The sequence below is a fragment of the Lithobates pipiens genome, unplaced genomic scaffold, assembly GCF_037356315.1.
Source record: "Lithobates pipiens isolate NorthernLeopardFrog02 unplaced genomic scaffold, aLitPip1_a1.2 Scaffold_13, whole genome shotgun sequence".
In the NCBI taxonomy this organism is placed as follows: domain Eukaryota; kingdom Metazoa; phylum Chordata; class Amphibia; order Anura; family Ranidae; genus Lithobates; species Lithobates pipiens.
In genome coordinates this window covers 67,678,813-67,706,718 of record NW_027507718.1, presented here as the reverse complement: position 1 = coordinate 67,706,718, position 27,906 = coordinate 67,678,813, and positions in this window count along the sequence as shown.

Genomic DNA, 27,906 nt, shown 5'->3' with positions numbered 1-27,906 from the left:
TACATTAAGGGGATAATGGGGGATCCTTTGGAGAATTAAGTCTTTCCTCAAAAGTGCTTGTATATGAACTTTTTAGGGGCCTAATAGGTTAAAAATAAATATATAAAATGTAACATAAACTCTTAACGTTTCAAACATGAACAAGTGTATGCCTTAAACAATAACATGAGTGTCATCTGCAACACCGACACTACTTTTTTTCAGAACAAATAAGTCATTGGTGAAAATGCATGACCTGGTGCTAAAGCCCTTTCCCTAAGAGGTCTACTAAAGATGTCTAATAAAGTTGAAACTTGTGGCCTGAAGCGTTCACCATTATTAATTTTTTTTTTGAATGAACTACTATAAAAAGTGACTCGAACTACTATACAAGTGACTCAAATCTTCCTTCGTTAATTAAAAAAAGTGATCAAAATCAATACTAAAAAAGGACCATTATAGTTGTGATCATAACTGTACAGATTCTGGAGACTTTAGCCCACTAAAATCCTTCTGATCCATTGGAGTGCATCAACATGCATTGTCACATGTGATGTGCGTTGCAAGAAAAGCTGCTTTTACATTTTGCAAAAAAGATAACAAATTCACCCATTTATGTGAATGGACTGCCAATACACCATAAAAGACTAGAGATAGGACATGCACAGCTTTCTGATGGTAGTGCCATCATTACCTGCGTGGTGTGTAGCCTTACTGCATTGGGAGTACCATTGGAAATAACAAAAATAATGCATAGCAGACAGGCCTGAATAGATCTATAAAAATTCAAGTCCAATGCATATGTTCTGGTAATGTTTAATATTTGCAGTCTGTCAGACCTGTTTTATGTTGTTGTGAAAAGTATTCACTTGTAATATGTAAAAACGTTTGATTGCATAAGGTATTATTGACAGTGTATATACTGTAACTATTTGCATTGCTCCCTGTAAAAATTATAAACGAGGAAAAAAAATAAAAATCAATCAATCATTTCATACACCATGCCATAAATTGGTGGTCACCTGACCCATCACATCTGTTTTATCTCACTGAGATCCATTCTTAAAAACTATGGCCCTTAACATGGAGTTGTCCTTTCTGACTAGAACATCCTCTACTCTCCTGAGAAGGTTTTAGTGTGTGTCATAGGGGAATTTTTGCCCAGTCAAAAGAGCATTTCTAGTTGGATGCAAAGACCTAACTTGCAATCCTAGGACACAGACACACACACCTATCTTTTTAGGGCAAAAATCACCAAGTAAACCCCTCAAACCCAGTAGTGTTTTGTGCTGCCCTAGACCTGACTAAACTCATGCACCCCTAATTTAAATATGACCCACTCTGAAATTTTCGAGTGGGTACACTAGTTCTGAGGGCCTGGGGGGGGGGGGGCAATGGATTCCCTTAATTTGCATAGATTTTCGCTCACTTCCTGTATGGCTATGGGGCAGGAAGTGAAGGGAAATCTCTGCAATGGGACAGGGATGGTTAGTTCTACTTTAAGCAAAAATGTCCGATAATTGTATGGAGAGGACTAAGAAAATCTAACCGTGCCAATAGTGCAGCAGAAAACATAGCACAGTGAGGAAGGTTTGTGGTCCAGGATGATAGGACGGTCAAAATTAGAAGTGGCGCCCCCCCACAGTTGCAGATTGCCGGCCGACCACATACCGGAAGCAGTGCCTAATTTGCCTCTCAGCCCAGTCTGCTCCATAAGACTGGTGCTACACTAGCAGCACAAGCTGGCGGGGATTTTTTCCGTGCTGCCCCCCTGCAAAGTGCTGCCCTAGGCCAGTATACAGCGTTGCCCTAATCGCCTTTTTAGATATGTGCTTGCCTTTATCCCGAAGAGACCATCTAGTACATCAGCTTTTTGAGAGCTTGAAAGATCAGTGAAGTGCTGACAATCACATTGTCAATAGTGACAGTTATAAGAGGAAAGCCTTGAATGAAGCATATACTTCACATGTGCTATTAGGTGGAATGTAACCATGTTGCATCTTCTTAGTAAAACCTTTTATTCTACATAATTAATTTTCAAAAAGCTGCGCTAAAAATGATCCAAAAATTATTTGTGAAAAATAAAATAAAGAGAAACAGTATCAAACAATATTATACCAAACTCTAATTAGAAGAATGTGTATATTCAAAAAATAGTCCATATCACCATCTACACACAAAAAAATGCATTTCATATAGAAAAATAGATTCTTTTTGATTGTAGTCTCCACCGTGAAACACACCACACCGGTAAAGGAAAAAGGTGTCCTCAAAGATGCAGAAACAGATTTCCACCACCAATATTACTGCCGCTTACCAGCTAGACTGGTCCCATCACAGAGACCAGATATGGCCACAATAAGAAAGCACTCCTTCTGCGCATGGACCACCAAGAGGATAAAGCTCTGTTCAGACGTTTGGACAGGTTCTACGGCCACACCACTCATTGCCCGGCACATACAGAAACAAGAAGGGTCGCCATAGTGTAGTAAATTCTTACGTTTAATAAATAAATAAAAGGTTGCACTTACATCAAGCTGAGAAAACAGTTCGCTGTGTTACAAACAACAATATTGCCGGCCGGCTTCGTAAACGCTGCCCGTTGCTTCTGGTTTCAACGTGGAACGCGGTGACGTCAATACGCCACTCCTCCCTACGCCGTTTCGTCACAACTGACATCTTCCAGGGGCACGCTACATGTATTCTACATGTATTAGTCATTATTGCCAAATATATTTAGCTAGAAGTGCTACTCTCGGTCAATCAGATATGCAAACACTGACGCACTGCCAGTAAAACAAAGGGAAAAAATATTTCTTAACCACTGTTCAAGAAAAAAACTGAAAAGGTTTGCTCATCTTTGCTTCCTATGATTATAAATGATACCTTGTTCCTTAACCGTTTGCCCTTTTTGTAAGCTTTAATAAGATGAACTAAGTTTTCAATCAAATTACCATACCTAAATTTAAAATAAAATTATTGAACACATTGATCAAGTTAAGACGCTACCAATGTTTATACAGAGGGATACAAAACAACCCCCCCCCCCCCCGGGTAACTGTGGCCGATAATGTTACGCAGGAAGAAATTAAAAAAAAAAGCCTTCTGAACCCCAAAAACTGCATTAATTCCATGAATCTGAATATCCCCATAGCATTCCTATGTTACATAGCAACAGCTAGATTAAGGCAAAGTTCACTTTTTGAAAAATTTTAAATAAATGCACCCACTTTAAAAAAAAAAAAAGAATTGTGCATGTACTCATTTCTGCATTGGAGCCTGTAGAATAATATATATATATTTTATATATATATATATATATATATATATATATATATATATATATATAAGCCACGATCTGTGCATCACAAGTGCAATGCACAGGCTCCTGCAGACTATTCCTTCCAGCCCTAGGTCTGTACCCAGGTTAGGAAGAAATGAACAATGGACGATAAGCGCAGTGATGTCCCTGCATTTGTGCTTCATAGGACCTACGAGTTCCAATGCCACAGTTTTATCTTTCACTAAACTTAAGTGAGAACAGGGCTCCCCATGTAGAAAAACCTTTCAATTCAGGTAAGTGGGGAGAAGCTTTGGGAGAAGGAGGCTGGTAAAAGAGGTCAGAAAGATGGACTATGATTTTTAAAAATCATCTGGTCTTTTTTTTCACTTCTGGATTTGGCTATTGGTTTTCTAGTTTCCACCTCATGTTGTAGGGTATTCCACAGCATAACCACTATTAAAAAAAATGTTACCCCAATATTTCATATATCTGATAGGCGTCTGTTGTAACTTGTACTTGTTTTAAAACATAAACTGACCATGCTAGCACATCCTTTCCTGCATGGTCAGTGTTTTGACTGTGCTGGCAGAACAACCTGCCTGTCCTCAAAAGGCAGGACTTCTGCTGATACATACATTCACTGGGAAGGTGTACTTGACTTTCTTTACCCCCACCTCTCTAAGCCCTTCATGCAAAACAGTTTATGTGGGGGAAAACAAAACAAACAAAAAATTATATATATATATATATATATATATATATATATATATATATATATATATATATATATATATATATATATATATATATATATATATATATATATATATATATATACACATACACACACACACACACACACACACCTTAAATTTCTATTTTAAACCAAATGAGTTGTTTTACAAAGGGGTAAAAATTCACATACTCTAAGCTGGCACAATTTTTCAGTAGAACAGAAGCTAGTTTTAGTCCGGATTTCATGTTTATATACCACTAAAAACAGACAGATATCAGCCTCCTTATCTTAACTATAGCCTAAGAAAATTGATTTCAGACAGTCAACCTTTACTCCGAGATCAGTCATTGTTAGTTTGTTCACAGAGGTCCCAACACGCCCATAGATTCACTCCTTAATAAAGTCTGACTGGTTGGCAATCATATTGGGGGTATTTACTAAATAAGTATAGGCTGTTCTCTTATTAAAATATATGTTCAACTTGAAAAATCTACATTCACTGATGTGATGCGGGAGACGCACAATATTTGCTGTGTTTCCCTGCATCACACTGCATAGCAAATCGCATGACACCCATGCAATCTGCTGTGGGTGTCAATGTTAGATTAACGACTTCCAAAAGATCGCAAAATGCAGTGGGATTGGTAGAAAAGGAAAAAATAAATAAAAATGTATGGCTCAAATCACATCGCACAGACATCGCACGTGATGTGCACAGGAATGCCTGTGCGAATCACATGTGGTGTCCCGCACGCCCTAGTGTGAATCCAGAAATATAAGTGGTGATAAGGGTAAATGTGTTCACTTTATGCAACTAGTCATGCGTGAGAGATAGCAAAATTTGTTTGCCAAGACATGAAAGGTTTATTGAAGTGAACACCAACCGTTTCTACAAGGTTCAGTGAGCATTCAAGTGAACGGTCTCTTACCTTGTAAATCTATTTATTGTGACAATGGGTACCCTTAATGTAAAGCACAATATATTATACTGATGCTGCAAAAATATTTGTCTTTCTTCCATGCGCAAGGTAAACCTTTTCTTTACTTTCTATTGTTTTTAATAAATCTGAAGTTAAATCTGTATATTAACCTTGCATATAAATATTTTAAATAAATCACTTTTATTTTTTCACTATATAGTTTTCTCCCATATTTCTCATTAAACCCATACTAATGCCACAGAAAATTATTATTTTTTGTAATTTTTTTTTTTAAATGATCCTTCCATCTACACATATAAAACAGATAAAACATCATTCTGAAGTGGAGATGAAGTTTACAGTCATGCAGATGCTGCCAAGTATTAAGCAGTGTAAATGTACCTGCATCAATTCCTGTCATTTACAGATTAGGGTGTTGTATTTGAACCTACCATCATGGGTCTGGGGGCACTGGACTGGCTTTAAAAATAGAGCACTGCCTCCCTAAATTTAGAAAGGGCACCCGCAAACCGAGCTGAGACGTGACTAATAAGTGAACTAATGCCTGTCCAACAGATTATTATAATATAACCCCCCCACAATAGAACTGCTAGGTTAAAGCTTTTTCATGACATGGGTAAGCAATAGAGAACTACTTTCCATTACTTATACAGGCTACTTATATGCGCTGGCCTTTATAGTTTTCTCGGCTTTCTAGTTAGGCCAAAGGACATATCAAATAAAAAAAGGTTAACCATTTACTGTGAACTTATGATGCAATGCATTGGAGCAATAAAATATGTGTGGTTTTTTCCCTTTTTGGAGAAATTTGTATTATATGAAAATTTGAAGGATAAAAAAAGTATTTCTTTTTATTTTGCAGATTTTTTTGCAATTTCGGTCACCTGTAGAAACAGTTAACATACAATTTTGTAATTTATTTGGTGAAATTTTACCAATACAGTATAGCAATAATTTATGCTATTCAGTGCATCAATAATATTTCCCCTGACTTCTAGGGAAAAGTTATGTTTTGTATGGCTGTTTCCAGGGACAGGAAAACTTTTTTTTTTTTTAAACATCACAGTAAAATTCCATGTTCGTCACATTGGATTGATTTACTAAAGACAACTAGACTATTCACTTTGCAAAGGAATTTTCCCCAGAGCTTAGTGAATGAGGTGAAACTCTGCCGACATCCATCATCCAATCATGTGCAAATAAAACTGCTGATAAGTCATTTCCTTGCACATGATTTACAAAGTAAAATTTCACCACATTCAGTAAGCTCTAGGGAAAACTTGCTTGCAAAATGAACAACCCTTTTGCCTTTAATAAACCCCATTATATTTATTTAAATGCTTAGGACTAATGCAATTCTTTTATTTTGCCCAAATCTGAGCTTTGATATACAAAATATATATTTTAATATATATATATATATATATATATATATATATATATATATATATATATATATATATATATATATATATATATATATATATAGGGGAGAAGAGCAAAGGAAAAATGGAAAAAGAACATTGTATTCCACTGCAACAAATCAAGGTCATTTTACCTTTTAAAGTTGTGAATGGGCACTTTGGAAAAGTGTATGACCACCTTGCAAAGTGAATAAGGGCAAACTGAATAATGTACACTTGTACAGGCAGAAAGCTTTATTTATTTTTTTTAAACTCAGAAGACTCTCTCTTACCAACATTCACTTTGCAAAGTGAACATGCACTTTCTGAAACGCACAATTGCGTTTATGAAAAGCACCTGTTCTACTAGTAAAACTTACTAAAACCGGAGAGTGCAAAATCTGGTGCAGCTCTGCACAGAAACCAATCAGCTTCCAGATTATTTTGTCAAAGCTTAATAGAACAAGCTGAAGTTAGAAGCTGATTGGCTATCATACACAATTGCATCAGATTTTGCACTCTAGTTTTAGTAAATCAACCCCACAAGTAAATTAACTTTTCTGTTTTAAGATGCAAGTTTTAAAAATACCCTCTTGTTTTTTGGACATTACTCTGACTAAAAAGAAAAATATGTTATTGGGCAAATATCTAATCCTGAAAATTAATGCTCAAACAAAGAAAGAAAGTTTTCAGCTGATACTTTGTCATACAGATTTGCTTTTTATTAGTTCACACAGTAAATCACTGCAGTGCACATGAGTGCTTTATGTAAAAAGAAAACAATCCATTATTGGGAAGTTTTCAAAGGATTAGCAAGAAAAAAAAAAATTTATCCTAGGGAGAGGGAGATTTTGCACACAAAAGCATGTATGATGTATAGGGATTATTCAACCCTATTAAAATGAAACATGTGCTTTGCAAAAATAAAAAAAATTATAATACATTATAATATATGGTGTTATTTTGCAAAAATGGTACAGAACTAGTATAAACATATACACAGGTTTCACTGAAATGTATTTTATTTCTTGTTTTAATACAAGTGATGTTATAAAAATTGTTGCACATTACATTCTCAAGAGTAGACATTGTCCTTGCTATAAGAATATGTACTATTCTATGTGACTGAGCAACCTGTTGCATATGTGATTGTACATGTAATTTTATGCGCATACATATATATATATATATATATATATATATATATATATATATATATATATATATATATATATATATTTTTTTTTTTTTTTTTTTTTTTTTTTATTATATTTATTTTAAAACACACACACACACACACACACACACACACACACACACACACACACACACACACACAAATACCAGAAAGGACACACACACTGCAGGACAAAAGTTTTTTTAACACATAAAAGCAATGTGGCTCCCCCCCCCCCCCCCCACCTTTCTTCACTTCCTGAATTAAAAATCATACATACATACATACATACATACATACACACACACACACACACACACACACACACACACACACACACACGATTAGTTAAAATGTTAAAGAATAGGAATGATTACTTATATAAAAAGAAAAAAAAAAACAATTTAAAGAAAAGGGCCTTACATTTTTTATAGATTATATAAACTTATTATTAACAAAAAATAAAAAATAAAACGCCCTTATTTTTTTAGAGATTATATAAACTAATCATTAACAAAAAAAAGCCCTTATTTTTTAGAGATTATCTAAACTGATTATTTAATGTAATTTCCTAATAAATATTCACGAAATACTCTCATTAATACATTTAGCCATAAAGATAGGTAAACTTACCATTCAATATTGAAGGAAGTTATTTTTTTCAGTTGAACTTTGTAGGCCATTAACAAGCACTTCATGCTGACAGATCACTTGAATGAATCCAGTTCTAGTGCAAGACTGCAAATAGTGCAGCTGTTATAGGTTTTCGAGCATGAATGGGAAGGAGGAGGTAATCTGGGCGGGAGCTCTGCTCAGGTGTCTGAACTTGGAACGTTTTGATAAAGAGGGAGTGCATGAGGCAGACTTGCGTGAATATACTTTCAGGAAGCAGAGCTGAATTAACCGGAGAGACAGGTGTGATTGTGATTATAGCCTAGTCAGCTATACAGCACCCCTGTTTCAAACGTGGCAAAAGTTCACTAACAAAATATATACAGAAACATATTTTTGAAATATGTATCTTTAAAAAAAAAAAAATCCAGCCAAGTTTTGGATAAAGAAGGTAAGACTTAGGGAGCTCATGTTCGTTTCCCCATTGTGCAGTTCACGTTAACCTTCTGTTCCAGGGATGGAAAGTAGGAGAAATCCAAAAGTTCTCCCAGTGGGTGTGGGATTCCTCCTCACCCTCGTACACACCACTCGTTTTTTTTGCATTCAACCCAGCTGGTTGACCAAAAAAATTACTGACAAGTTTAGGTCGGAGCCACTGTACTTACAGGCCCCTGCTGTGCTATTGTCTTCTGACAAGGGGAGGGCCCCCCTGCCAGAACACTCCGGTCAGCGCTCTCAGCCACTGGCTGAATGGGAGCTGGCCAGCAGACCTTTTTCGGTCATGATCCTTCAACAGAAGCCAGCTGGCTTCCATTGGACCGGCTGCAGCATACAATGTTGACTGGTTTCTATTGAACCAGCTGGTGCCAGCCAAAGTTCAGCTCGTGTGTACTAGGATTTAGTTGGTCATACAAGGTCACATTTTCGTCCAAACGTTCATACGGAAATTCCGTAAAATATTTTCATCACATCACGTTTCATGAATCATCACAAAATTATTTTTTGCCATCATTTAGTTAACTAATTTTCTTTGAAAGTCTTTAAAATTTAATCCTGACCGGCTATTTAAATGAAATCCCAGAGACATTAAATAGATTTCATACAATAAGTATGATTTTTTCCCAAACAAAAGTCACATTCACCTTTAAAATTTTGTTTGTTTGAAAATATTTTATCATACTACTTCTTCGAGTCTTCCAGTCACTATGGTCAAAAATGAACATCATTTTGATCCCATTACCATTAGAAAATTGAAAAAATGTTCTGCAAAGGAACATTTTAAAACAAAACTCTACTGTATGGCCACCTTTAAGAAGATTGCGTATGTCACTCTGTTGTGTGGGTTTTCACTGAAGTTGGACTTCAGTGTATCTATTATTTTCTTTACTTCAAAGGATGCAAATTATATTTCTAGATAAAATACACATTCATTAGTAAATACATTAAAAATAGCTACAAAATGAATATCTTTATCAGCCTGTTGTTGGATGACTTGTGGGTAGAGGAAGTACTTTTCTCAAATGGCTTTCTAAATATCAACCTGTGATACAAAAAGGCCATTAGTACTTGGTGGTGCTCCTCCAGGCTGAGGTGTAGAGCCCCATTGGCACTCAGGATAGTAAGGATGCCAGCATAAGAAAAAGTCATCCAATGAACTCACTCATAGCCGATCCTAGTGTGGATGTATACATACACTATATTACCAAAAGTATTGGTATGCCTACCTTTACATGCACATGAACTTTAATGGCATCCCAGTCTTAGTCCGTAGGGTTCAATATTGAGTTGGCCCACCCTTTGCAGCTATAATTACACCAACTCTTCTGGGATGGCCCCTTCCTGTTCCAACATGACTGCGCACCAGTGCACAAAGCAAGGTCCATAAATACATGGAGGAGTGAGTTTTGGGTGGAGGAAATTGACTGACCTGACCTCAATCTGATAGAACACCTTTGGGATAAATTAGAGCATAAACTGCGAGCCAGGCCTTCTTGTCAATATCAGTGCCTGACCTCACAAATGCACTTCTAGAAGAATGGTCAAACATTCCCATAGGCACAATTCTAAACCTTGTGGACAACCTTCCCAGAATAGTTGAGGTTGCTATAGCTGCAAAGGGTGGGCCAACTCAATATTAAACCCTAAGGACTAAGACTGGGATGCCATTAAAGTTCATGTAAAGGCAGGTGTCACAATACTTTTGGTAATATAGGGTATTATACATCCATACTAGGATTGGCTATGGTGAGCAGTGGTTTTATGTTTAACCTGTAATACAGGTGTGCATAGTGGGAAACAAAAGTTGCTGTACGTTGCATAATCCTAATAAACCCAGACAAAATCAATACAAATGAACAAGTGAAGGTGACTCATTTTTAAGTTTTAAAACAGATATTTCAAGACCTTACAGTGGGAAATATTTAGCTTGTTTGGTATAAAAATCTCCATCATTGGATTACATAACCTGCAAATACTGATGGAAGTAATTCATAACAAATCTTTTCCCATCCTCTAGTGCAGGGGTGTCAAACTCTGCATCAGCATTATGGTTGACTTCAAATGGCCGGTTGTGTCTGTAAAGCCTCGTACACAAGATTGGATTTTCCGATGGGAATTGTGTGATGACAGGCTGTTAGCGGAAAATCCGACCGTTTGTACGCTCCATCAGACAACTGTTGGCCAACTTTTGTGGACAAATGTTAGATGGCAGGTTTATAAATTTTCCTCGGACAGTGGTCTATTGTCGGATTTTCCAAGCGTGTGTACACAAGTCCAAAGTACAAACACGCATGCTCGGAATCAATGCTCACCAAACACGACATTAGATGAAGGTACCCAAAGGGTGGCGCTAAAGAGCTGGAATTCCACATAGTATGTCACTATGTTCGTGTTTGTTGGCCGACAATAGTGTACCATTTGTATGCAAGACAAGTTCACGGCACACAACCTTCGGACAAAAGTCTGGCGCTTTGTCTGCCAACAATCTGATCATGTGTACGAGGCTTAAGACTATATAAATGTATCCAGGGCTTTTTTTTCTCAGAGAGTAGATATAGGAACTCAACCACGCCCTCTCTCGATTCGCATTGAAAGGTGGGTGTGATCAATTTGCATTAACAGTGGGAGGCTCTTTAAGGGTCAGTAAATACCAGGAGTGCATTATTTGAGGAGTTCACATGTGTGCGCTATGTACAGAGTAAAGAGTTCAAGGGTGCACTGTGTACAGAGTGCAGGGTTGAGGAGTGCACTACATACAGAGTGCAGGTATTATGAGTGTGCTATGCAGTGTGCAGGGTTCATCTCACTTTCACAGGCTGTCCACATCTCATTTCCACCCCTCCTCTGCTCTGACCTCTGCACAACTCCCTCCACAGCCCTCAACTTTCCCCTCCACCCCCAAAAGCCTCATAGCATCTCACCTACACTGCCAAGCTCTAGTACCTCCTGGTGGTGTAGGTGGCACAGTACCTTTATCTCATTTACAGGAAGATCATTGGTTGGCATCTGTGGACTCGGCCTGTCAGAATAAGTACTTACAAGGCCGAGATGCCGAGAGCGGTTTGCCCTTGCGACTACGCGCACCCCGTCCCCTGGACGTGGTACAGGGAGAGGGTGGCACGCAGAGGCATGGGCCACCAGCAGGTGTAGTTCCTGAAGGTGTAGAACTGTACAGGAGGTGAGCTGAGGTTCAGGAACTGGCTGAGGGTCTGGTGCAGAGTTTAGCGGACAATCCAGAACACAGCAAGGGATCAGGCACAGGAGACAGTAAAAAAAAGTCAGTGAAACAAGCCAGAGGTCAAATTCGTGTAAACAAGTAAGCAAGTCCGTGAAGCAGGCCAGGGGTCAAACCCGTATGAGAAGGTAAGCAAGTCTGTTGGGCAGGCCGAGGGTCAAACACGTGTAGGCAGATCGAGCAAAGTCCGTTGAGCAAGCCGAGGGTCAGATCGAGGAGAACCGTAGCGTAGTCAAGAACAGTCCGGGTCACAGCAGGTAATCAGATAAGGCAAAAACTGGAAGTAGGTACAAACGGAAAGCTGACAACAAACCAGCAACCCATTGCGCACACTCGTGAGCCACACCGCACCATCGGGCCGCGCACGTGCGTGCGCCGGAGTGCCAATCCGCCACGCATGCGTGCAATAGCATGGCGAGCATGGGTGGAAAAGTCCTTCTCTGACAAGGCCACAGATAGGGATTACAGTGTAGCTTACCACAGGATGCCCTACCCCACACTGCACCTGCATATACATTGTTCCCACCATGAGCGCAGAGCAGGCAGGGATCTGAGGGAGCTGTCGAGAGCAAAGCTGTCCTTGTAAACACAGAAAGTTTCTGTGTATACAAGTGACAGTGGTGAGTGGGGAGTGGATGGTAAGAACCTAATGTAGCGAGAAAAAAAGCCCTAGGTGCGAGGACCACATGAAATGCATGGCGGGCCCTGTGTTTGGCACATGCTCTAGTGTACTGTATGGTGTATAAACTCCAGCAAGAAGCACTAGCACTGTGCCCTCTTAGCACATACCTTTACATAAATGAACTAAAACTTAAATATTAGAATACAACATGTTAAAGTAATACATACTGCTGTGTCTCCAGGACAAGAAGTGAGGAGAAATCTCCCCAAAGAGACCAAAAAAAAACTGACATGGATCTCAACCATTGCCTTCTGTATTTTAACTAATAAAAAAAAAGTTTTTATTTTACATGACCTTAGGCCCCCTGCCTTAAGCTGGGCATACACAATGTTTTGGTTCTGCATACTGAATGCTAAACAGTGCAGATGGACAAATCTCCCGCTGAGGCTATTGCCTGTACCAGACTACAGCAGGCACTGCCAAACACTTGCTGCAGTCCCCGTTCAGCTGAGAATGATGCAGCGTACACACGATCGGACTATCCGGCGGACTTAAATCTGGTGGACAAACCGCCGGAATTTGCAGTGGAGGTCTGCCGGACTTTCCGAACGAGCTGTCCTGCCCACACATGACCGGACTTTTCCGGCAGACTATGCCGGACTTTTGAAATGAATGGACTTGCCCACACACGGAGAAAAGTCCATTAGTTTTGAACACGGCTCCAGGTAGACGGAACTAGCGAAGGAAGTCAATGTCGCTGCCTCCATCGGCGAGATTAACACGTCGCTAGCCCCGTCACCTGGTATGGACTTAAAGGGGAAGCCCTATGGCGAAAAAACAGCGTGGGGGTCCCCCCAAAAGTCCATATCAGACCCTTATCTGAGCACGGAGCCCAGCCGGTCAGGAAACGGGGTGGGGGCAAGCGAGCGCCTCCCTCCTGAGCCTTATCAGGCCGCGTGCCCTCAACATGGGATGGTGCTTTGGGGAAGGTGAGGCCCTGCGGCCTCCCCACCCCAAAGCACCTTGTCCCCATGTTGATGAGGTCGAGGGCCTCTTCCCGACAGCCCTTGCCATTGGTTGTCGGGGTCTGCGGGGGTCTGCGATGTACCCCTGCCCATTAACCTGGGGAAAAAAGTGTTACTTAAAAAACCTGTGTTGTGTTTTTTTCTTACTTTATTAGACAGTTCCAGGGATCTTCTTCCAACTTCGGGGGTCTTCTTGCCAGACTCCTCCGCTATCTTCTGCTCTTTTAGCACTAGCTCTTTTACTAACGGAGAAGCCCGGCATTCTCTTTCGTTGCCACCGCCGTCCGGGGGTCTTCTTCCGACTTTGGGGGTCTTTTTCTGACTTCGGGGGTCTTGTCCCACTCTTCGCTTTTTCTGCCGGGCCTCCGCTATCTTCTTACAGCTCTTTTACTAGCATTGACCTGGTGAAGAAGAAGAAGAAGATGACACAATGCTCTCTCTGGCCGTAATGGCAGGGACGCGTTGTGCAGCGACTTATATAGGCATAAGGGGCTGTTGGTTGTCGGGGTCTGTGGGCAGGGGGCTTATCGGAATGTGGGAGCCCCCTTTAATAAGGGCGCAGCCCCCCACCCCAAAGCACCTTGTCCCCATGTTGATGAGGACAAGGGTCTCTTCCCGACAACCCTGGCCGTTGGTTGTCGGGGTCTGCAGGCGGGGGGGCTTATCAGAATCCGGGAGCCCCCTTTAATAAGTCCGTTAATTTCAAAAGTCCGGCGGACAAGCACACAGATGGGCAGATTGTCCGCCGGACTCGACAATTTTGAGTCAAGACTTCTTTCTAAGTCCACCTGACTTTTGGGAACAAAAAGTCCGCCGGAGCCCACACACAGGTGAATTGTCCGGCGGATAGTCCAATCGTGTAGCATAAGGCTTGCACATGCACAGTAGTAGAAACTGTTCACTTATAAAAGACAGAAATTGTCTTTTATAAGTGAACAGTCAGGTTCTTATGCCTATAGGGCCTCATTGACACAAGGCTTTGTTTTTTCTTGTACGGGATGCACAAATGTCCCGTCCATCCCTGTGTAGGCAGTCCCATTCATGTCTATTGGGACACCGCGGCTGCATAGACACAGCCACTGCTCTCAATTTGACACCCTTGTTGTTGCGCATTCGTGTCCCTGAACACAGACTGAACACAGACTATAAAGATAAAGCTAAATGAGCCATCTAATGGACATTTCACGTGGTTCTCCCAGCTTTGTCAAGTCTATCATGACCCTCACAGCCTTGACAAAGCATAGGGATCCACATGCTGTTAAATGCATTTTTTAGTTTTCCCATTTGTGTAACTGAGAAATAACGTGAGTTCTGAGATGAGAATGCACACTCCTACTTTAATGAAATAGAAGCTGGTTTTCAGAGAGACCATTGGTACTTGAATTAGTGTTTGGTCTCTTTCAGTATGTAAGCACCTTCCCAGTGTGATATGGGGGATGGCTAGCTCAGTAATAGATGTGACCATGTCACACAGAAGTTATAGTTAAGGGCTTGGTAGCCCACTTTTATTAAACAAAAATTAAAAGGTACATCCAATAATCCCACACAGGAGTTTCAACTTCACTCAGCCACAAATAATGAAAAAATACCAAGCCACCTGGCTCTTAGGATCACTCAACCTTGATTGCAGTACCTTGCTGCATGGGCCCATTCCTGGCCTCCAAATATGGTTCTCCATATGGTTTGCTCACTCTTTTCAAGACTTCTGAATTTCCTTCAGCCTCCCTGAACTTGCTACCTGCCTGGGCTTTCCCATACCCTCTCTTGTTCTCCCAGACCCGCATAGCCATCCCAACCTTCCAAGTCCTTCAGGCAAGAAGTCCCCCTTTTACCAGGAAAGCAGTCTCTGACAGAAACAACCAGGTCTCCTGACATGTGCCTGTCTCTAAATGGTAGCAACTTGCTCTGAACTATGCTCAGCTCTGACTTATAACAATCCTGACCACCTGTGCACTCACACAGGCTGCAGGTAACTAGCAAATCCCAGTCCACAGGAGTGAAGGCTCCATCCCACCCAATATTCTTCGGAACCTTTAAGAATGCAGTCCCCGATCTGGAATTACCAAATTCAGAGAAAATTTAAGACAGGTTTCTCTGCTCACAAAACATCTGCTGGCACTTTTCAAATTGGCTCATTGAGAGTCCGGTGTCATTTTTAAACCCATTTATATAGTGGCAGGGACTCTCACTGTCACATACCCCCCTCCTTTGTTTTGATCCGGATGGCAGAACACATGCACCCATCATAGCAGTTGAGACACTGCTGTGACAGCTGTCAGCTACATAGGCCCAATCCTTTTTCCGGGTGTGCTTCCAGGTACGCCCTACCCTGAATCTCAACAGGGTCCTACAGTTCTTTTTACTCAGCCTTCTCCCTCTCCTCTTGAGGTCTCTGGGCTCATCTTTATTTTCTGAAGGACTTCTGCCCTCCCTGATACTGCCTTTCAACTCAATATGCAGTTCAGTTTTGGGCACCAGTTCTCAAAAAGGATATTGGGGAACTGGAGAGAGTGCAGAGAAGGGCAACCAAACTTATAAGAGGCATGGAGGAGCTCAGCTATGAGGAAAGATTAGAGAAACTGAATTGATTCACTCTTGAGAAGAGGAGAATACAGCCACAGCTCAGCCACACCACTAGCAACATTCTTAGTCGCCACATCAGGTGGAGAGACCTCTGATGTCTCCAACAGTTCTCCTAAGTGCCTTCCACACAAACCAGTAACTGGAAGCACCCTCACAGGGAATCGTGAGATCACTTACCACACTACTAATAAACATTGTACAAACCCAAAAAAGTATGTGAACCCCTCGACATTAACTGGTTTTCTGCAGTAATTTTTCAATAAGGAATGTAAAGTAGGTACTCCTGCGCTAAAAGGAATAAATATAATATACTGAAAAGGAATAAATATAATATACTGAAAAAGGTGCTGCATACACCGTAAGGACAAAACTCGTGTCCAAATGTGTGAGTAATCAAAAAGTAAGGGGTGGTGTTGCGCTCCTTGTACAAGATTATATATTTTTCTATATTTAGAATTATCAACTAGGGGGGCGTGGCCGGAAGTCGAGGACGTCGGACGTGTCTGGGGAGAGCTCCGCCGAGGCCTAGCTCAATCTTACCCCATCCTCGTTCACCGCATCCCTGTTTTGTCCACCGACCTCTCCATCTCGCCGGTGGGACATTGGAGCTCCGGACGGAGCCGTTATTTTTGTCGGATCCGCCGCCGTTATTGCCCTGCGGCGGCGGGCGACGCGACAGGCTGGACGCCGCCATCTTGCGGCCTACACCGCTACCCGGAGCCTCCGGATCGAGCATCCTGGGTCCCCCCTCAGCCGGGATCGCAGCAAGCGCTCACCGCGGACCCCTCGGGACAGCCTCTCCTGAGCCAGACCACCGCTAACCACCGCTTGGATGCCTGAAGGGACTCCCGGACCCCAGCTGGACAGGTGAGCTCCGGCGGCCATCTTGCTACACCCGAGGCCTTCAGCAACGTGCCTGCCCTCTCCTGCAGCCAGATTATTGCTCCTGCCAGCACAGGCATTGCCCCTGCATCAGACTAACTTGCTAACCCTCCTGAGTGCCTGCCTGTACCCCCCGGTCACATCCTCCTGTACTGCACTTATCTCAGGCCTACTCAGCGGCCATCTTGGTCCACTCATCGCCTTTCCCAGCTGCCTGTGGCCTACATTGACCTGCTACCCACCCTGGTTTTTGTGCCCTACTTTGTGCCTCCCCCCTTTGTTTCAACCAGTGGGGCAGTGGTGTCCGGATTTCATTCACCTGGCTGTTTGGAACTGCTGCGGCCTGCACTCCTGCTTCATCCCCCCCTCCCCTCCCCCCCACAGTTGGTTTGGGCCTCCTGAACGGCAGCTTACCATTTTGGGGTCTCATCTTGGGTCCCAATTGTTTGACAGCCATGTGATCACCTCACGTAGGCCTTAGCCGCCTTCCAATGCTCCCGTGCTGCTCACAGCGGCAACTTTCCTATGGGAAACACCGCATGTAACTGAATATACGCCTAGTCCCAACGCCTCATGGTGAAATACGGGCCGAAACACCTTCCTCAGTCTACGCCCCCGGATTTGCGGCCCTCACAGACACAGACTCTGGATCGATTTTTAAGCAGGCCAGTCTCCCCAGCCCCTTCTCCAGGTTCTTTCACATACGCACAAGTGGCGTCTCAAGCACCGGCGCACGACAGTCCACATTCCCTGTCGCACAGCCACTCAGACGCAATGTCCGCCCCGGTCACAGTTGATGTACTTGACGACAAACTGCGAGCTCTCCTACAAGACTTGACGAGTAATGTTTCTAAGGAAATGGGTAAGCTGGCCCATGAACTGCGGGGAGAGCTTGCCCAGATTGGAGAACGGACTGATGTCCTGGAATCCAAATTTGATGACCTGATACAATATGTCCACGTTCTGGAAGAAGACAACGCCGGTCTGAAACAATCAGTCTCTCAGCTCCAATCCCAACAGGAAGATTTGGAGAATAGGGAACGTCGCCAAAACCTTCGGATCAGAGGCGTCCCGGAGGCTATTGGTGAGGGGGAGATCAGACCATACCTACTCAGCCTCTTTAACGTTGTTGCCCCTAAAGTCCCGGACATAGACTGGAGAATGGATAGGGCTCACAGATCTCTGGCCCCAAAACCACCGGCCGGAGCCAATCCCAGAGACATTATCGTACGCTTCCACTACTACGATAGCAAAGAAGCTTTGACCATGGCCACCCGGAACAAATCCCGTTTGGAGTTTAAAGGAGCCAAGATACAAATTTTTAGTGACTTATCCCCTATTACTCTTGCCAAACGTCGCAGCTTCCGTCCCGTGACTGCCCACCTACAAAACCATCAGTTTCCGTATCGTTGGGGGTTTCCTTTCCGCCTTTCTGCTACTAAGGATGGGATTCAATACTCTATGAGAGATCTTCAGGAAAGTGAAGCTTTCATACGTAACCTGGGCCTACCACCGCTCCCAGACGAGGACCCCATGCCGCTTCCGACGACGCCCAGACCCTCATCCATTCCTGCTCGGATCTGGACCCCAGCACGCCAGAAGCCGCAGAAATCCTTTTCTACTCCTCAACGTAACCTGCATCCTAGACTCCCTCCCTGATGGAAGCTTCCATGAGTTATGTTTGGCTGATCCTGGCCTCGGCCCCTATCTCACCATGTTTCCTCTTTAACAAGGGATTTTTGCAATTTTAGTTACAGGTTCTATTTTACACCGCCCCTGTTTTTTGGTTGTTGGGACTACAGTGTTTTGCTCTCATTTCCTGTAGATATTGCTGGAAGGTGGCGGGGTCTCTCCAGATGAGCTGGAACCCCTGATGTGCCTTCTTTGGTTCCATGGCTACGGCTGTGGACTCCTGGGTGGTTTTTACCCCCCAGGCTTTTTTTCTTTTAGTAATGTTTTTTTTTTCTATTTTCTAGGCCTTTTTTTTGGCCTTTTTTTCATCTTGTGTTCAATTTGGATTCACTCTATTACACTTCATAATTACATTGTTGTTATTATATGTTTTCATTTGCCTTTTACTTCTAGGACACACCACGAGTCCCGATTTCTTCATGGTTGGTATGGTTATGTCCGTTTTTTATGTGTATATTACGGTTGTCTTAAGCTTTCTCTGATTTCTAAACGATGGCTTTGAAGGTACTTACCTACAATGTTAAGGGCCTGAACTCAATCCATAAGCGTTGGTTGGCTTTGAAGGAGTTCAGGTCCTCTAACGCGGATGTGGTCCTAGTCCAGGAGACCCACTTTCGCCCGGGGGGATCTCTTAAATTTGCGGCCAAACATTTTCCGGTCTCTTTTATGGCCTCCGACCCCTCTGGCAGAGCAGGGGTGGCAATACTGATTAAAAAGACATGCCCGCTACGGGTTAAGTCCTCATTTATTGATCCTCAGGGCAGATACATTCTCCTGGACTGTGACTACTTATCTCGTTCTCTTACTATAATCAATGTTTATGCTCCTAACTCAGGCCAGATCCACTTCCTCACTGAGGTCTTGGACGGCCTGGGCACCTATGCCCAGCCATTCATGATCCTTGGCGGGGACTTTAATATGGCTATGTCTGCTAGGAAGGATAGGCAGACCCTGTTTTCAGACAATCCCTCTTTAAAAACGGAACGTCAATCTGCTGCGTTTCGTAAGCTTATTAGGTCTCATAACTTTTTAGACACCTGGAGGATTAAACACCCTACACATCGGCAATTCTCCTTTTACTCTCCCCCACACAAGATGTACTCTAGATTAGACTACATCTTTGTTTCGGCGCCTCTCCTAACGTCGGTAGTGGCCTCGGAGTTAAATCCCATGACGTGGTCTGATCACGCATCGGTACAGCTCGATCTCGTCCTCACCCTCTCCACACCTAAGACCTGCCACTGGAGATTCAACGAGTTCCTCCTCCGCGATCCAGTTACCGAAACTCATCTATCTCACGGGTTGGCCGAATTTTTTCAGCTTAATGAAGGGTCGGTGCGGGACGTGTCCACCCTTTGGGAGGCTCACAAGGCTGTCTTTAGAGGACTATGTATCTCGGCTGGCTCTCGCCTAAAGCGGGACTCGGCAGCGCAGAGACTGAACCTCCTCTCGCAATTGCAAAGAGCTGAAGCTCTGCTTGTGTCCTCCCCATCGGTGCCACGTCTTCGCACAGTGACCTCTCTCCGCGAACGGTTAAAGTCTTTAGACATGCACAATTGTTCTAAGGCTCTGCTTTGGACTAAACAGCGGTTCTACGAATTTGCCAACAAGCCTCATAGGATGTTGGTGAACAAGCTTAAGCCCCGTCCGTTTCACTCCTATCCTGACCTCCTGCTGCAGCCGGACGGCACTCTGACTTACTGCCCCTTGACGATGACTAAAGTGTTTGGCACTTTTTACAAAAAATTATATAACTGCCTAGCTTCTGACCCCAATCACGAGTTCTCCCAAGGTAGCTTTGATGACTTCTGCGCCTCTTTGAAATTACCAGTGCTGTCTTCCCCACAAGTAGACACCTTAAATGCCCCCGTTACACCGGAGGAGCTGGCTGCGGTTGTAAAAGACCTTCCGTCCCATAAATCCCCGGGTCCTGATGGGCTTCCTTATGTTTATTATAAAACTTTTCTCCCGACACTAAGCCCCCACCTGCTTAATCTTTTCACCTCCCTGCAAAGGGGCAATATCCCGCATTCTCAGTTTCTCCACGCACATATCACAGTTATCCCGAAACCGGGTAAATCCCCTACACTGCCAGATAATTACAGACCCATAGCCTTACTCAACTCCGACTATAAAATCTTCACCAAAATTTTAGCTAATAGGCTTTCCTTATTGATTCCTGCTCTGGTTCATAATGACCAGGTGGGATTTGTGCTGGGCAGACGGGCTGGGGATAATACCAGGCGTACCATTGACCTCATCGATCTACTCGATAAAATGTCTCGTCCGGCCATTGTTTTGAGTTTAGATGCACAAAAAGCCTTTGACAGGCTGGGATGGCCCTATATGTTTGCAACGCTTAAGCGCTTTGGTTTTTCTGGCTCTTTCCTATCAGCCCTGCAAGCCCTATACTCGTCTCCCACGTCCCAAGTCCAATTAGCATCTTACAGATCCCCGTTATTCACGCATAGTAATGGTACCAGACAGGGATGCCCCCTCTCCCCCTTGCTGTTTATATTATGCTTAGAACCCTTGGCTGCAGCTATACGGGCGGATTCGGACATAAGGGGAGTCTCCCTCAGACTGAAAGAATACAAGCTGTCTCTTTTTGCAGACGACATTCTCCTCACACTGACGAAACCCCTAACCTCCCTTCCCAAACTTCACACTATTTTAGATTCTTTCGGTAGGCTCTCGGGTTATAAGGTAAATGCGTCCAAAACCGAAGCGCTCCCTATTCATATCCCCCCCGCACTTCAAGCTTCCTTGGAATCCACGTATCCCTACCGTTGGTGCCCCGTTTCTCTCAAATATCTTGGCATTAACCTGACCGCCAAGTACGGCTCCCTTTATGAAGCTAACTATACATCTTTAATAGCGGAAACGCACAGTCTACTCAGAAGTTGGTCGTCCTGCCCCCTATCTCTCCTGGGTAGGATTAATGTATTGAAAATGTCCATACTCCCTAAGTTTTTATATCTTTTTGAAACATTGCCAGTTGCTATCTCTATGCCTCAGCTTAGGAACATTCAGCGAGCCTTTGCTAAATTTATATGGGGGAATAAAAGGCATCGGATTGCCCAAACGGTGGTTTTTGCTCCACGATCTCATGGAGGACTGGGAGCCCCCGATATCGTGAAGTACTACTATGCATCGCACCTGGTGGCGGCTATCTCCTGGTCGTCGTATTTTGCTACCAGTAGATGGTCGGAGCTAGAAATGAGTGTGGTCACCCCGGTCCATCCATGCTCCATGCTATGGTCTGATTTGACCTCCTCTATGGCGCAGCTTAGGCGTATATGCCTGGGACCGATGCTTTTTACTCTCTCCGTATGGAAACAGTGTCACAAACGGTTCTCTCTCTCTTCTCCATGCTCGCCCCTGCTGAATGTTATTTTTAATCCGGATATGCCTGACAGTCTCTCGGTGAAGAATATGTTTCCTTGGTATAGGTCTGGCGTCTTTCAACTCCGCCATCTGGTGCATCCAGTATCTCGCAAATTCCTATCCTTTTCTGAGCTTCAGAACAAGTATGACATTCCAGATCGACTCTCTTTCTCTTACATTCAATTCAAACATTATTTCCACTCTAGATCTCCTGACCTGATTCTGGCCAACCCTAACACCTTTGAAACTTTGTGCTCACAAGGCCCGTGCCAGAGAGGACTTATAACCTCTATTTATAGTGTCCTCCACAATTCGACCTCACCCACTACGGACACACATCTCTATATGAGAAGATGGGCTGCGGTTTTACCTTCCCCCTTAACCATTTCCCAATGGCAGGACATCTGGACCTCTACCTCTAGAGTCTCCAGATGTGTGGAGCAGAGAGAGACGGCCTACAAGATACTAATGTTCTGGTACAAAACCCCTGAAATGTTACATAAATATGATCACTCCGTATCTAAGTTGTGTTGGAGATGCCAACGAGACGAGGGCACCCATTACCACATTTTCTGGAGCTGCCCTTTGATTGTGCCTTTTTGGTCCATGGTCCAATCCTTACTACAATCTGTTCTGGAGGTAGATATTCCATTAGACCCTAAACATTTTTTGTTAGGCCTGCCTGTCACGGCGTTATCTAAACACGCCAAGAAATTGACAGCCTATATTCTTCTAGCTGCTAAGAGAACGATTCCCACTCTTTGGTTATCCACCTCCCCTCCGTCCCAATCGCAGCTAATCTCGGCTATTGCATATATACGCAGAATGGAACATATGACTGCGTTGGTGCAAGATACTCTACCCAAGTTTTCTAAAATATGGGACAGGTGGGATATTTCCATGGTTAACCCTGAGACTGTACCTTAACTCTTTTGACCATTTACTCTAGGGAATGGTTTTCTCAGGTTTGGCCCTGGGACTTCTACTCCACAACCCCTTCCACAATGATATATATATCTTTTGGTTTTTCTATGTGTTCTTACTGGTAGACTCGTGGTGTGTCCTTTTTCTTTTTCTTTTTTGATGTGCTGTATTGAAATGTTCACAGTCCATTTCCCGCCTGCGGCGGTTTTCTTTGGTGATGTTACATTATCAATAAGTGACTATTTGTATCGCTGTGTACGAATTCACCTGTTGTATGGAAAAATTTTTCTTCAATAAAAACATATTTAAAAAGCAAAAAAAAAAAAAAAAAAAAAAAAAAAAAAAAAAGAATTATCAACTAGTGATTATAGATAGAAAGCATTCATCGGTATATTTAGCAAAATAAAGTGCAAATATGTAAATATAATATACTAAAATAATATCATAAATTCATAAATATATACGTTAAAAAGTGACATAGATGTTCATCATAAAAATTCCTACTGTGCAAAATCTTAAAAAATAGATATAAAACATATATCCAACATGTGCAAAATTGCATAAAAAGATAAGTGGTATGTGATTTCAAAATTGTGCAACATACGTAAAAAGTTAATAATTCATGACTAGGGTAGCCAGATAACTTACTTCCCCAAAAATACATGTAGACCTTAACTATTAACCTTAAACGGCCTTTATTTAAATAACAATAAAAAACTAAACTTTATTTTAAATATTTTAATAATACAAAACTTGTAACAACTTCCAGTTACCTAAAAGACCCTAAGTGCTTTTTGGCTGGTCCCTGACGACCCCTTATTATTTTGAGCCTGTGATCCCCTCTTCGTCAGCATCTGTCCCCAGCCGCCAAACTTGCCTCGAGGACTCACTAACTGACCACAGACCCCCAACACATGTTAGCCATTAATCTGGACTGACACCAGCCCAAACATAATGACTCCATCTCTGGCATGGGTCCCAACCTTTTTCAAATGACCCATGCATTTCTACATATATATTTCATATATATATAGCAGTCGTCAAGGACCCAGCGCCACCGTGGAACAAGTGTGAAACCTTACACTTGTGACCGCCGCCACGCCAACAAAGCCCGGTGTACTCCATCTCCCAGCCCTTAGGCCCACAGATCAATGCCAACAGGGTTCAAATGAACCCCGTCACCCCTCAAATACCTCCAGGTGTCCACCTCCAGCTCCCAATGACGAATGACCACCCCTCCATTCCGGGCCACAAACCGTCCCACCTCCTTGTTTAACTTAATCCTGGTTTTATTTAGTTTTTCCCAGGACCGAGCCCCTCTCCAAGACATGCGGGCCACTATATCCGACCACACCACCGTCATGTCTGGGAAAGTGGTACGAAGCCTCAAGAAATCCCACTGGATATCTTTGATCACCTGTCGCATGGGTCGGACCCCCAGATCATTGCCCCCAACATGGAGCACCAGAATATCCGGGGACCGGTCCAATGCAGCAAAACGATGTACCCCGGGGACTACCTTATGCCACATCATCCCCGGAATCCCTATCCACCTGACCGTGCCTTCCTCCCTGGCCACCCTGAGTTGTCTACCTTCAGGACTGACATCTGCCCTCCTGGCCCCCCAAAAAACAAAAGAATGTCCCATTATCCAAACGAGACATCTTGGGGGATCTGAAAAGACATAACCAAAGGAAAAACATTCAAACCCATCAACATTATTAATAGACAAAACACCAATATTAACACAGCAAACCAGTACAATAGTTGTGGCCTAACATATAACCGGTACCTAGCCGATTCCCACCTACCCATCCTCTTAATGACTTCCGACGGAAGTCCCCATCGAGCTGCTTCAGTAGCCGCCCCTATCCTAAAAGAATGGGAAGCATACTCACCCGAAGGAAGACCAGCCGCCTCCAGACACTTTCGAAAAACCGCAGAAAATTGAAACCTGGACAGGCAGGATCCATCCTGATGTACAAACAAGGCCCCCTCCCCCGGCGGGCGGAGTGCCAAAAACTGCTGCATAGCCGTAACTAGACAAAGCTGCTCATCCACCCCTTGAAACAACTCCACCCAGGCCCCCCTTCCTTCCTGGTCCATCTTCGACTTCCTAATCCAGATCCTTACCTTCCCTCCTGAGCACTGGACGTCACTCCACCGCAGTCCACCAGCCACCCTCCTGGACGGCGAGACCAGCTCCCCAATCCAGAAGGCCCCAAAGAACGCCAACACAAGTGCCGCCTGAAACAGTACTACCTCGAAACCAGTCGAACACACCTCCCCCAACACTGCCAGAACTGACCCCAGCACCGCAAAAGACACAGGGCGCCTGGAGTTTTTGGGAACCCCCTTCTGTAACCCCGCAGAGCCCTGCGGACCAAAAATGCCTTTGTGACATCCACCCTACCTTCCATCTGAAACCAGAACGCCAACGCAGCCATCTTCTGTCCTATGGCTGCCCCAGACATGCCTCTGGCATGATTAGCACATACAAAGAGCAACACCAGCATCTCCATCCCGTCCGGGCCCCCTGTACCTCCTACCTCATTCACCAGGATCAACCATTCTTGCCAAACTTTCTAAAAAGCCTTCCACGTTCCTGCGCTGAGAGACTGTCTGATCAATCCTGCGGCGACTCCAATGCAACCGTCCACAGCTCCTGCGGACACGGTTCCCCCGGAAGATTTGCCTCCGGTGCCAATTTGCGAAACGTGTCCCACTGGAAACGAGACAAAGCATCCGCTAAGCCATTGTCGACCCCAGGGATATGCACAGCATATATAAACGCATTTATGCGCAAACAGCAAAGCACCAAGCGCCGCAACAATCTTATCACCGGGGGAGAAGAGGCCGAGATGTTATTAATGGCCATCACCACCCCCATGTTGTCGCAATTGAATCGCACCTTCCTGTTCTCAAAGACATCCCCCCACAACTCAACAGCTAAAACGATGGGGAATAATTCCAGCAAGACTAAGTTTTTGAGGAAACCCGCCCCCTCCAACTCTCCGACCACGGACCCGCGCTCCACCTACCCTGACAGTAAGCGCCATAGCCACCCGATCCGGCCGCGTCCGTGAACAAGACCAGATCTGCATTGCCGACCGGCCCAACCTGCCAAATGGCCCTCCCATTGAATTCCGCCAGAAAAGAATCCCAAATCTTCAAGTCTTCCTGTAACTCCCTCGTCAATCTCACAAAGTGATTCGGCATGCGCACCCCCCGCCGTGGCCGCCACCAATCGTCTACAGAAAATGCGCCCCATAGGGATAATCCTGCAAGCAAAATTCAATTTGCAGAGCAAGGACTGCACTTCCTTCAATCGAAGCTTACGCTTGCCACTGGCCATACCCACCTCCTGTCTCAATGCCACCAATTTGTCTTCCGGCAATCTACACTCCATTGCCATCGAATCAATCGTGATCCCCAGGAAAATCAAGTCCGATTTTGGGCCTTCTGTCTTATCCGCCACCAAGGGGATCCCAAATCTGTTTGCTAAATGCTCAACTGTCCCGAGCAATATGCCGCAACAACGAGAATCCGGGGGGCCTATGCATAAAAAATCATCCAAATAGTGGATAATAGAACTCACCCCCGCAACCTCCCTAACCGCCCATTCAAAAAATGAGCTAAACTGCTCAAAATATGCACAGGAAATGGAACACCCCATCGGGAGACACCTGTCCACGAAGTACGCCCCCTGCCAGCAACAACCCAACAAACACATGCTCTCGGGGTGTACCGGCAACAACCGAAAAGCCGACTCCACATCGGTTTTCGCCATAAGCGAGCCCCTACCATATTTCCTAACCCACGCTACTGCCGCATCAAATGATGTATAGGTAACCGCACATGCCTGCGGGTCAATACCATCATTGACCGAGCTGCCCTTAGGGTAGGACAGATGATGAATCATCCTGTACTGACCCGGTTCCTTTTTTGGAACAACACCCAACGGGGAAACAACTAAACCTGGCAGTGGAGGATCCACGAACGGGCCCGCCATCCGCCCTAACGCCACCTCCTTGGCCAATTTGGCCGACACCACCTCCTGATGGAGACGGGCCGACCTCAAATTATCCAAGATCGGTGGCACCTCCCGCACCCTACTCGGAATCCTAAACCCTTCCCTAAAGCCGACCTCCAAAAACTGCGCCCTGTCCTGATACCTACTTAGAAAAGGAAGCATCTTTACCAGACTCACCGGCGTCATCCCTTTTTCCAGCGTTGTCCCCTGGTCGACCCTTGCCCTGCTTAAAGCATCGCAGGAAGGGGTGGCTCCCGCTACAGCCTGAGCACTCGTGCTTGTATCTGCATGATGTCCCAAAACGGCACGTTCCTTCATTGAACTGCCAGCAGACCCCTTTCTTTTTAGGGGCCGGCGATCCCGCGGAGGAAGCACCCCCCATGGAAAAAACTGACCCGTCCCTCTCGAAGATGTCATCAACTTCATCCAAAGACTAATGTCTTTGTGATCCCATCTGATGGAGGGGCGAACAGCCTTCCGCTGACGAAACTGTTCGTCATACCGAAGCCAAGCCAAGCTACCATAAACCCTATGAGCCTCACTGATCGCCTCAAGATAGCAAAACAGTGCAGAGCAATTTTCTGGGGCCTTTTCCCCGATCAAAAATCACAAACGCTTGCAACCAGTTTGCAAATGTGCGCGGGATTAATCTATACCTCCTCTTCTCTTCCTCATCCTTTTTACTCTCATCCGGCTTCACCCGATCTAAATTAAATTTCTCCAAGTGGAGCAGGGAAAAAAATTCCACAAACTCGTCCTTCCAAATCTTTTCCCGCACCTCCTTCTTCAAATGAGCCCCTAAAGGGCCCTCAAAACACACGTATACCTCACAACGCGCTGCATCCGCTAAACGCACCTTGTCCAAGTCCTTGTCTCCCGCCTCCGATCCAGTCT